The sequence below is a fragment of the Diabrotica virgifera genome, chromosome 7, assembly GCF_917563875.1.
Source record: "Diabrotica virgifera virgifera chromosome 7, PGI_DIABVI_V3a".
NCBI classification, from domain to species: domain Eukaryota; kingdom Metazoa; phylum Arthropoda; class Insecta; order Coleoptera; family Chrysomelidae; genus Diabrotica; species Diabrotica virgifera.
Window position 1 is genome coordinate 133,199,097 of NC_065449.1, and position 13,404 is coordinate 133,212,500.

The 13,404-nt window shown below is 30.5% G+C and overlaps 2 long non-coding RNA genes across 2 annotated transcripts; both read right to left on the reverse strand.

The window, feature by feature from the left end:
* Positions 1 to 606: 606 nt before the first annotated feature.
* Positions 607 to 3,303, reverse strand: LOC126888739 (uncharacterized). Its single transcript, XR_007699590.1, has 3 exons — positions 2,542 to 3,303; positions 1,680 to 1,837; positions 607 to 787 (listed from the first exon to the last, which is right to left on the reverse strand). It is a non-coding gene; the product is annotated as an uncharacterized LOC126888739 (long non-coding RNA).
* A 1,588-nt stretch (positions 3,304 to 4,891) lies between these two features.
* LOC126888748 (uncharacterized) lies at positions 4,892 to 10,691 on the reverse strand. Its single transcript, XR_007699606.1, has 4 exons — positions 9,317 to 10,691; positions 8,823 to 9,121; positions 7,009 to 7,166; positions 4,892 to 5,069 (listed from the first exon to the last, which is right to left on the reverse strand). It is a non-coding gene; the product is annotated as an uncharacterized LOC126888748 (long non-coding RNA).
* Positions 10,692 to 13,404: the final 2,713 nt, after the last annotated feature.

Genomic DNA, 13,404 nt, shown 5'->3' on the forward strand with positions numbered 1-13,404 from the left:
TAGAATGTACACACAGGACATTGAAAACATTCCTGGAATGTCCCCAAATGCACACGAATGTCCCTGGAAAGTACCAGGAAAGTGCTGTCAGCATTTTAAATATTCTTAGAATGTTCTGTTGGAACATTCCATGAATGTCTACGAATGTTCTTTGGACATTCACAGTCTATTTTTTAGACTGAATGTCTTGTTGGAACATTCCATGAATGTTCTTTGGACATTCACAGTATATTTTTAGACTGAATGTCTTGTTAGAACATTCCATGAATGTCTACGAACGTTCTTTGAACATTCACAGTATATTTTTTAGACATTCACTGAAATATATCGTCAGTAATGTGACAATACCTCCTATATGTTTTTTCATGAGGTTTGCAGGAGACGAAAAACATTTTTTAAGGTCACTTTCTGGTTTCGTACGTATTCTGACTTTTTTGTAGTAAATAGATAGTTGAATTTACTGCAAAACAAGTCAAAAAATATATGAAAACAGGAGGTGGCCGAAACAAGTTTTTAGTCTATCTTACAAATCTCTTGAAAAAAACAGATAGGAGGTACTGTCACATCATTGACGATATATGGCCATACCAAATAATACATCCTTGATAAATATAAACATTTTTATTGCAAAAAATCTTTACATACATTTTTTAATGTAATTTGCCGACATTCCTAAATATTATAAAAAAATGTGTCACATTTGCTTTGTAAACCTTTCTTTTGCTTTTCGTAGCCACATATTCCGTTTCCTTTCTGGTTTTTTGTAGACCACTTCTCTCAGCTGATTCTAAAAGAAAATAAAATAAAAGGTAATTTTTCTATCCTTTACAATTAACAATCAGAAGAAATATTATTTACAGGTAATAATATGCATAAATAATATTTAATAAATAAAATAATAATAATGAACATTTTGTATTTTGACAACGACATCCGATGTGGAAGTAGAAACCTTAATAAAATTATTTTTTCAAGTAAATTGTGGCTTATTTCCCCATTAGAATAATTAATTACAAAAAAGCCACAAAGAAATAGATTTTTCACAAACAAATAAGTATTTAGTATTCATTATATTTATTGTTTTTATTATTTACTTTAATGTCCTACTGGTACATTATTTGACAAATAATGACATTTCGAAGTCTGTTAAGTACGATATAACGCCCTTGGGCATTAAATTTAAATAACGACTTAGATACTGTCAAGTTGACAAATATCAACCTAAGTAAAACTATGGTTACCACAATTACGTTACTACTGTTACTGGTAAATGTACTTATTTAAAAACTAATCAATTCAAAATTCATTCAAATTTTTCGCATATAAAGAATAATTTAGTCGGGCATTAAACGTTGAAGGCACCACAGGTATTATAATAATAACGCTTTCGGTCAACGTATATCCCTATAATACCCTTGGTACCTTAATAACTGTAACATAAGATTATACCTTAATTCTGGTTTTCGATTTCTGATGTTTTTATTTATTTACATTGAATATTAATCTGTTTTGTTGTATAATCTACTTCGCAATAATTATGTGATATATTTGACTTAAAATGAATTCAAAAATTTTTTGTAGTTGGGCAACAATGTCAACTTAGATCTCCGATGTAGATAATGAATTACAACAGTATCTATATTGTACGGACTGTATTATTAATTAGGTTATGCATATACCTGTGTGGCATAAGCTATTGGAACAGCACAGTCTCTCAAACGAACAGATGAAAGTGAAGTTCTGTCAATATCTTTTTCTAAAAAGTGTTTTGAACATACTCCTCTATTAACAAATCTGATCTATACTTCATGTCTTCTTCGCAGGATCTTCTGGAAAGCTAAAAATACAAAATATATGCATTACTAAGCATTATTAACAAATTTTAGTTTTAAATAAAAAATATGATTAATGAACTCACAAAATTATTATAAAACAGCTTAGAAATTGTTTATTAGTATAGTCGGTTCCCCAAACTCAGACACAACTGGCTAGTGATTTTAGTAGGTAATTTTTTTTGTTTTTGGCCAATTTTGCCAAAATTACAGTAATTAGTACTGAGACTGAGTTTAGCAAATCGACTATAATATTCTGTGTATTCATTAGTTGGTAAATATCTGTGGCAAAAAGTTTATCTAATGCCATCCCCTCTTTGTGAACACACACACACATTAGTTGGTACTGCATATTATAGTGTGTGGTCTACCATCCTATTTATAAACGCATACACTAGCAAAAACGCAAAAAGAATTATTTTAGTTTTATAAATCCTTTTGTTATTACCTATCTCTATTTACTATTTTAGTTAGGAATAAGCGAAGTTTGTGGCTTATTCACAATTATTATTAAAATAATAAATGGATATGACCAATTATTAACTTATAAAATAAAATAATAATTCTTCTGATTTATGCCTTTTATTCACTTTGTTATATCTACGTTACTTAAAAGATTTTTTATGAATAGTATTATTAGGGTATTAATAGTATTAATTTATTTTCTGAAATACAGGGCATGCTTTCGTTTACATATTTGCATACTAACCTTTTAATAGGGCTTTTCATTCAGTCATTTGTTTGGAGCTTCTGTCATAATTGAAACGTTATTCCTGCAGATTTTTTTATCTACATTTGTTTCTGCTACTCCAACTGCGTTAAAAACAGGACACCATTTTATGCACTATATTAATAATACTATTAAAGCTATTATAAAAGTATCCGAATTAAAAAAATATTCTTAAAAAGCACAAATAATACAAACAACTAAAAACAATCCACGGCAAGGCAAGGTCGCCAAGATGAAGATGCCAAGATGGCCGAAGCGAGGTCGATGGTTGGTCGTTTTTAGTCACGTGATGCCCTCTCAAGCGCCATGCACAAAAATATATGCACGGCGAATTTGAAAATGAACGCAAAAGAAATAAATATAAATGCCTCTCTTGGGTTTTGCATAAGTTATAAGTATTTTTTTTATTAACAAAATCGCATTCCAAATTGAATATTCGCGAACAATAATTTTTATTACATTTGTATGTTTATAATCTTGGTAAACTCTTTAAATTTGACATATTATTGCACTGTAGGCCTAAAATGTCACTTAGTTTGTCTGGTATGTTATAAGTAATGTTGTATCTCTTACACGTATGTATTATTTCGCAACTTAAAATATAGGAACATTGGTAGTATGTTCACAGAATGTCTTATGGTAACATTCCAGGAATAATTTAAACAGATGTTCACCGAATGTTCCCTAAATGTCCAGGACATTCAAATATTGATAGAACTTTGGTAGTACATTCCTGGAATGTTGTGTGTTGTTAGGGTTTGTAATGAGTGAGCCTGCATACACGAACTATAATATATTATTATGGTTCTGTGTATGCAGGCTCACTCATTACTACTGTAGTGAACAATATGAGATGTAATATTATGAGATATACCTATTATATATTATGGTATAGCTCTCCATGAGTGCCAAGTTTTAAACTTAACTGATAACAACTAATGGATACCCTTTTATCCAAAATTTTATGAAAATTTTGAATGGTCATATTGGTATTAATTCCACAACCCCTTCCTATAACAATAGGCCCATTGTTGGATGTTATTGCAGTAGTTCTACTGGAAATACTTACTAAAATTGTATGTATCTGCATCACTTAGAAGTCTACCCAAAAAGCTATTAATACTCTCTAAACCATCATTAATACATCTTGTATACATAATAGGATTTTTTTCAGAATCAGATATTTTATTAAGATTTACTTACCATGCCCTATCTATGTGCCAGGCACTTAACAGTCTATTAGGAGCAATACCCATTACATTTGACGAGGCATTGTAAAAGGTGTCGCTTATGCCTGATATGAAAACATTTGACTATACATATAATACCAACACAGACATGTATTTAAAAAATCGGTAAATTAAAGTAGGTATTTTTTCTATTTGAAAATAAGAAAGCAGTACAAAATCCATTCCCAAATTCATCTTTTACTAATACTCTCATAAGTTCAAAGTCATAGGAATTGAGCCTATGAGTTCCATCGATTGCGATAAAGGATTTACCACACTTAATTAACATTTCCTTTTGGCACAGTATTAAGGAAAATAAGACAAAAATCATAAATATTAAATTCAGAATGAATATCCATTAGTATCCCTAATAACACAAAACATTCCAGGAATGTTCCTAGAATGTACTCACAGGACATTCAAAACATTCCTGGAATGTCCCCAAATGCACACGAATGTTCCTGGAAAGTCCCAGGAAAGTGCTGTGTCAGCATTTTAAATATTCTTAGAATGTTCTGTTGGAACATTCCATGAATGTCTACGAATGTTCTTTGGACATTCACAGTATATGTTTTAGACTGAATGTCTTGTTGGAACATTCCATGAATGTATACGAATGTTCTTTGGACATTTACAGTATATTTTTTAGACTGAATGTCTTGTTGGGACATTCCATGAATGTTGGAACATTCCATGAATGTTCTTTGGACATTCACAGTATATTTTTTAGACTAAATGTCTTGTTGGAACATTCCATGAATGTCTACGAACGTTCTTTGAACATTCACAGTATATTTTTTAGACATTCTCTGAAATATATCGTCAGTGATGTGACAATACCTCCTATATCTTTTTTCATGAGGTTTGCAGGAGACGAAAAACATTTTTTAAGGTCACCTCCTGTTTTCATATGTAAGTTCTGACTTGTTTTGTAGTAAATAGATAGTTAAATTTACTGCAAAACAAATCAAAACATATATGAAAACAGGAGGTGGCCCAAACAAGTTTTTAGTCTATCTTACAAATCTCATGAAAAAACAGATAGGAGGTATTGTCACATCACTGACGATATGTAGCCATACCAAATAATACATCCTTGATAAATATAAACATTTTTATTGCAAAAAATCTTTTCATACATTTTTTTAATGTAATTTACTGATATTCCTATAAAAAAATGTGTCACATTTGCTTTGTAAACCTTTCTTTTGCCTTTCATAGCCACATATTATTCCATTTCCTTCCTGGTTTTTTGTAGACCACTTCTCTCAGCTGTTTCTAAAAGAAAATAAAATAAATGGTAATTTTTCTATCCTTTACAATTACAATCAGAAGAAATATTTACAGGTAATAATATGAATAAATAATAATAATAAAAAAATAAATAATAAATTAAATAATATTTAAATAAATAATAATCTTTAATAAAGAAAATAATAAAACATTTTGTATTTTGACAACGACGTCCGATGTGGAAGTAGAAACCATAATAAAGTTATTTTTTCAAGTAAATTGTGGCTTATTTCCCCATTAAAATAGTTACAATAATTACAAAAATGCCACAAAGAAATAGCTTTTTCACAAACAAATAAGTATTTTGTTTTATTATATTTATTGTTTTTATTATTTACTTCAACTTAAGATTATAACTTAATTCTTGTTTTCTATTTTGTTTTTATTTATCTTTTGTCTTGATGTTTTTATTTATTTACATTCAATATTAATCTGTTTTCTTGTATAATCTACTTCGCAATAATTATGTGATATATTGGACTTAAAATGAATTCAAAAATTTTTTGTAATTGGGCAACAATGTCAACTTAGATCTCTGATGTAGATAATGAAGAGCAACGGTATCTACAGTTGGAAAAATGAAAGAATAGGGCTTTTCATTGATTGTCATTTGTTTCGAGCTTCTGTCATGTGTCACATAATATTAATATATCTACGTCACATGTCTTTGGTTTGTATTATTGTATATACCAATAACGTATGTCGTAGATGTATTAATATTATGTGACACATGACAAAAGCTCGAAACAAATGACTGTGAATGAAAAGCCCTATACGCTGTGAGCTTCGCTGGTGTCGCTCCTAGCGGATTACTAATCAACTTTCACTGGTAATTTTTAAATTTATTATTTAATTGTTATCGCTTATTATTTACAACGCAAAAAAGTAATTAAATTATAATCGATTTTTTTAAGATTTTGCTAATCATTTTGACGTTCTATTAATAAAATATGAATTTCTTACTTCGTATACTTTCACAATTATCGTGTATATGGCGGTAAGATTAATATATTAATTTATAATTAGATATTACGGAACATTAAAAAAACTTAAATTCAGTATTTAAAACGTAAGTGTATTTAAGGTAAAAATATATAACACAGCTTTCACAAACTAATATTTTTTATAATTAATGTTTTTAATTTTAATTTTAAATTAATCACTTTGACATTTATGTCAAATTTCCAGTAATCGTTTACAGACTTGTCACTAGTGGCGCTCGCGAATTTGTAAATATTCCTTCTACGTACAAGCTCACAGCGTATACCCATGAACGATCACATCAATCACTTATTTTGTATTTGCTATCTTTTTCTATTTTAGAACAAATAGAAAATGATATAAAAACCTTAAAAATAAAAAACTGGAGAAAAAAAGCACGAAACAGATCAGAGTGGAGAAGAATCCTGGAACAGGCCAAGACCCAGAAAGGGCTGTCGAGCCAATGATGATGATGATGATGATCTTTTTCTATAACAAACGTTTGTGATTTATAGAAAAAGACAGCAAATACAAAATAAGTGATTGATGTGATCGTTCATGGTTATAGGGCTTTTCATTCAGTCATTTGTTTCGAGCTTCTGTCATGTGTCACATAATATTAATATATCTACGTCATACGTTATTGATATAACCAATGATACAAACCAAAGACGTATGACGTAGATATATTAATATATGTGACACATGACAGAAGCTCGAAACAAATAACAATGAACAAAGCCCTATAGGGCTTTTCATCGATTGTCAATTGTTTCGAGCTTCTATCATATGTTATATAATCTGTGTATAATATTAATACAACACGGATTATAAGACATATGACAGAAGCTCGAAACAAATGACTGTAAATGAAAAGCCCTATTCTTTAATTTTTCCAACTGTATATTAGTAATTGTATTATTAATCGGGTTAAGCATATTACCTGTGTGATATAAGCTATTGGAACAGCACAGTCTCTCAAACGAACAGTTGAAAGTGAAGTTCTGTCAATATCTTTTTCTAAAAAATGTTTTGAACATACTGCTCTATTAACAAATCTGATCAATACTTCATGCCTTCTTCGCAGGATCTTCTGGAAAGCTAAAAATACAAAATATATGCATTACTGAGCATTATTAACAAATTTTAGTTTTAAATAAAAAATATGATTAATGAACTCACAAAATATTATACAAAGCAGCTTAGAAATTGTTTATTAGTATAGTCGTTTCCCTAGACACAACTGGCTAGTGATTTTAGTAGGTAATTTTTTTGTTTTTGGCCAATTTTGCCAAAATTACTAACTATTTAGTTATTATTTTTTTGCCAATTTTACCAAATTGTCAAAATTATTTACTAAAATCACTAGCCAGTTGTGTCTGAGACTAAGTTTAGCGAACCGACTATACTATTCATACTGTGTATTCATTAGTTGGTACTATTATAGTGTGTGGTCTACCATCCTGTTTATAAACGCATACATTAGCAAAAACGCAAAAAAAAATTTAATTTTACAAATAATCCGTTTGTTATTATCTCTATTTACTATTTTAGTTAGGAATAAGCAAGTTTGTGGCTTATTCGCAATTATTAAAATAATAAATGGATATTTTCTGAAATAGGGGCATGCCTTTGTTTACATATTTGCATACAAACCTTTGAATGAAACGTTATTCCTGCAGATTTTTTATCTACATTGCTTCTGCTACTCCAACTGATTTTATGCACTATGTTAATAATACTATTAAGGTTATTATAAAAGTATCCGAATGAAAAAAATATTCTTAAAAAGCACAAATAAAAACAAACAACGATCACGCACGGCAAGGTGGCCAAGGCCAAGCCAAGATGCATGCCAACAAGATGGCCGAAGCCCGAAGCGCCGAAGTGAGGTCATTCGTCGTTTTTAGTCACGTGATGCCCTCTCTAAGCACCATGCACAAATACATGCGTCGTGAATTTGAAAATGAACATACAGGAACATTGGTAGTATGTTCACAGAATGTCTTATGGTAACATTCCAGGAATAATTTAATCAGATGTTCACCGAATGTTCCCTAAATGTCCAGGACATTCAAATATTGATAGAACTTTGGTAGTACATTCCTGGAATGTTGTGTGTTGTTAGGGATGCCCTGTTGTTTGTAAAATAATATTGGACATGAGTCTGTAAGCATTCAACCCAAAAATAAACACTGGTTGCATCATCATTGTACATATACCCATCTTTCAAATTAATGCCATAAGATAGTTTAATGTTTGTGATATCTTTACTTGTAAGTAAATTAATTCTTTTTAATTCGCCTCCTATGCTATTATGCTATCCTGAACAGTCTGAAGTTTACTAAAAAAGTAAAATATAGGTATAGGAGAATCAAACACACTAGTTTGAAATTGTAAAATGTAGTAAATATTCATGAGTAATATTTAAAAAAGTGGTTTAGTAGTAACATTCTTGTTTTAAATTATATTGTGTATATCGACGGCGGAAAGGCAGGACCTCATAACTGAAAAATTTGTATAAAATGAGTTACTTCGGTTTTCGATTTATAATAAGTGCATCAGCACCTATTAAACAGCTTTTAGAGCTGGGAAAGCCTTCTAGAAGCCTTCCGGAAACTTTCCCAGCTGTAATCGCTGTTTAATAGCTGCCGATACACTTATTCTAAAGCGAAAACTGAATTAACTCATGTTATAAAATTTTTTCAGTTACGAAGTCCTACCTTTCCGCCGTCGATATGCAAATATTTTACTTACATTTTTGAAGAAAGTCTCAAAATAAACTTTGAAGAGATATTTATCTGATTTTGGTATTTATGTAAGTGCTCTATATCATCCTCGTGTCCGTAATATGTTTTAAAATAGTTTCAATATTTTTAGATACTATTATTCGACTAGTACACCAAATAAACATTTTGCAGGATCCTTGGGATTTTAAAGCTCTTTCTCTATCTTGTTTTGTAAAATAATTTTTTGAGGATCACTTACATATACATTCATAATAAGATGTTTCATGTTCTTGTACTGTTCTCTTTCTGTGCCAATCTAGTGCAAATCTAAAAACATAACAGGTGATTACATGGGCAGTTATACTACTTACAGCTTACTTTGTATCTAATCTATTATCTAGTATTATTCTATTAGTATCTACCTACATAAAACTATCTTTGAAATCTAAATTTTTGATATCAACATCAACCTTAATACTTAAAAAATAAATAATATGTAATGTGGAAGTTACACCTACCTACCTAAAAGTTTTTGAATTGCAATTTTATCAACTGGAAAAGACTGCAACATAATGAGTTTTAAATTATGACACAGCACAATATTTATTGTTTCAATTTATATGTAAATAAAATAATAATCCTAATCACTTGTAAAAGTAAGGTTAAGATTTTTGACTTGACAAAACAGAACTGTCAAATTTAAAACCAAACTGCTATAAAATTTTAAAATTCCCGCTAAAAGGAATCTGGCAACATTGCCGTCGTTTGCTGGACATTTAATCTCTCCCGGGGCACATCGAAATTGTGATAGCAAATCAAATATAAAGTAGTTTATCGCCTACAGAACTAAATTAGTCCATAGCAGTTATCAGTTTGCAAGTAGCAAGGGCTTTCTTGAGAAGCTTATACATGTAACTTGTATTGTTGTAAATTGTGGGAGTAGGGCAGACAGGGAAAAGTCTTATTTTGTACTGTTCCCAAGGCTCCCCATGCAATACATTTAAATGAATTATCCAAACAAAGCCGGGGACAATGGATAAAAGCCACAAGAAGAACAGATATAAGGGAACTAAAATTAAAATATGAAAAGTAAACATTTTATAAGTGGTAAGTTTAATGTAATTCAATTAATAAGGATTTTAAATGTCTACAATAATAATAAAGATGTGATAATTCAAGCTTAATTATTAGGAAAGCCAGCCATGTTTCACTTCCATGAAGCAGAGAAGGGAGGTATATAATATACTGTCGCTTTTGTCTTCTCACTAATTTCTCTTTTGCTAATGAAACCTGTAGTGAGGGAGTGATATAATCATGATGTTTTAGCAATTCTGTTGTTCATTTTTTGTCTATTATAGTTTATAAATATTCAAAATCGTTCATATGTTCTACTAAATTTCCGTCTAGGTTTATATGGATTTCTTTCAGTGTCTTGGAAATAAGTAAAGTTTTGGTCTTTGCTAATTTTATTTTCATTCCTTTGTCTGCAAGTTCTCTCGTCTATAAATTTAGGTTGCTTTGTAAAGATTTCTCTGAACTTGGTATTGTTTGCGCCAATATGAATATATATTTCATTTATTTTAATTCGGGAACGTCTTGGCAACACAGTTCTAAGTAAGCATAATCTCCTGTCCTTTATGTTAAGTCAGTCAGTCGTTAACCAGGCCCGGATGTTCCTAAAAACGAGTTTTCATCTGCCGAGCGCATGACGTCACTCACAGAGTAATCGCTGGCGAGATATAAGGAAACCAATATAAATAACGTCAAACTTCTCTTATTTTATTCAAATTACAAAAGGTAAAAATCTGAAATTTACACAGAAGTTACTATATATGTAAATACAACTTTTTGTCCAAGAAATTTTAAAATAATTACCCACAAATTAAAAAAGGTATTTAAAAGACCAAATAAATTTGTATAAGTAACTTAAAAACTAAACAAGTACATAATTACAAAATATGTTCGAGCATTATTTTAAATATTTAGTTAGGTTTGAATAGAGAACATGAAATAAATAAGTGCTGTTTTCGAATTAACGTTTGTATAAATAAAAGTTTTATTCCTACACTTATTACTAAACTTAGGCAAGTATGCTAATAAAAACGTATGAAATATGCGCATATACAGTAGTTTAAATAAAATATGCATGTTGTTTTCACCCAATTTTGAAAAAATGTGAAAACGTTGAATTATTTACGTATGTCTGTCCGTACGTCCGTCCGTAGACACAATTCTTCCGTCATTATACCAGGTAGAATGACAAGTGAGGTGTCGAATGAAAGCTTATATTATAAGGATGGTACTAAAGGTGAGAAATTTGACCTAGGACTTCCGGTTTTCGAGTTGCAACCGGAAGTACTGTTTTAAAGTCACCGGAATAGTACAAGCGATATATTATTCGATCCGCTTTAGCAAGACGAGAACAAATATATACTTCCGTTTTCATGACTGTCTGTCCGTCCATCCGTGAATATAACTCCTCCGTTACTAATACAGATAGAATGACAAATGAGATGTCGAATGAAAGCTTATAACCCAAGGATGGTGTTAAAGATAAGACATTTGACATCGGACTTCCGGTTTTAGAGTTGCAACCGGAAGTACCTACCGTTTTAAAGCGATATATTATTTGACGTGCCTTAGCAAAATGAGAATAAATGTAGAGATACTTTTGGTTATTATACCTATAATTTTCGGTTAAAAAGTTCTAACCGGAAGTGCCATATAATATAATCGCAGAAATTAGGTGAAAGAAAATTAGGTGTTGAAAATTCTGGGAAAATTCTTGTAACCTGAACGAGGTTACGAGACGGTTACTACAATTTCCCAGAATTTTTAACACTTAGGTAATTTTCTTTTAACTTTTAATTTTCGCGATTTCCGGAATGGAAATCGAAACTCAAACGGTAGTATTTAAGAAATGTAATTTTCGTTACACCAACAATTGTGGCTCAATCCCATATACACATTATTAAGAGCTTTTTATTGTTTTCTAGGCCAAAATTTTTTTCCATTTTCTTTTGGTAGGTAGCTCTCTGGAGGGTAATTGATCTATTTAGTTCTTTTATGCGAATGAACATTCTTGTTCTAAAGAACAAGCGTTTTGCCTTTTCGGGGCATTGAATATCTACACTTTGCAACAAAAGACTTTTTATGAAATTTTCACCACATACTAATCCATCTTTATTATGTGCAGCAAAAAATACCCTGTTGAGACTCTCAATGGCATTCATGAATGCAGAAGATGGTTTTGACAAACCACCCTCGCTCAAATGATATATCCACGTAAATGATGCACTCGACGAACTTTGCAATGATAAGTCGTTCTTAAATTTATGGCAAATGAATCCTGCCAGATCATTTAACTCCATTCTGTATCTTTTACAGTTAGAGCTCCATTTCCCGCCCCCTATGATTTCCAGGAAATCGGGAAATTTAAAAATGAAGAGAAGAAATTGGTTTTTATTTATTTTTCACTCTCTTTTTTATTTTTCTATTTTATCTTCATTATTTTTCAACGCAATTAGTATTAAAACGTATAAATTTGATTAAATATTGAACATATTTAGAAACAGGAAAATTATAAATTTGTGTTTAATCTGAATTTTCGTTGTTTTTATTATTGAAATAAGTTTTAGGAAAACATAAATTGTTCAGTGTTTGATCTTTCCAGCTGATTCCTTTTTTGTACAGAAATTTGCTGAAATTATAAACACACGTTCGCTTTCTGTTGATGAAGGTCAGAAGGTCTGATGTTTTTTAGTGCAGTGAGTAATTTTGTAAATGTCCGGTCAGCTGATTTGAATTGTCGTACAACGTGACCTCTTTTTTAATGACCGTTTATAATTTTTCATCGCATTCTTCATAAACATAAATTTAAGCAAAAATTAATATTTACGATATAATCCTGGACCCTTCAAAATGAATCAGATCTTTTGCATAAACAATAGAATGTTTAGGCTTTAAAAATGTAACTAAAAAATGAAATATTTTAAGTGGAATTTGTTTCAAGCTTCGGTCATATGTCGTATAATCCGTGTATAATATTAATATACGACATAATATGACGGAAGCTCACAACAAATAAGAAGTGTGGAAAAGTCCTATTTAAAACGAAATATTTAAAAAAACCTCAAAAAAACACAATTAAACGAATTTATAAGCGAAAACGTATGTTAACTATATGTGTACTGCAAGCTAACTTTTAAAACAACTCTGTGAGTGACGTATTTCGCGCCAAGGAGGATCCGCCCACAAATGTGTACCATCCTATCTCTGGTTGAGTGTATCGTGGTCGTTAACAAACATACGGTCGGAACATATAGTACACTTTGACAATTTTAATTTGATTTTGTGTGTGTTTTCCGTGAGACAAATTGACGATACCAGACAACATATTTTCGGTAAGTTCCCTTCTTTTATCCCATCCTTCATTTTCCTTAATGCCACCGAAAATAGTGCTTCAACATTTAACAACACGAAGAAAATCTAAGAAAATCTCGGTAAGTTATTATTATTAAATATTTTCCATTTGGTTTTCCTAAAAGCCAAAACATAATTGGTCAATTTCGAGCTTGGATATTCAGCGTAGGTTTACAGTTTGCTTTGCT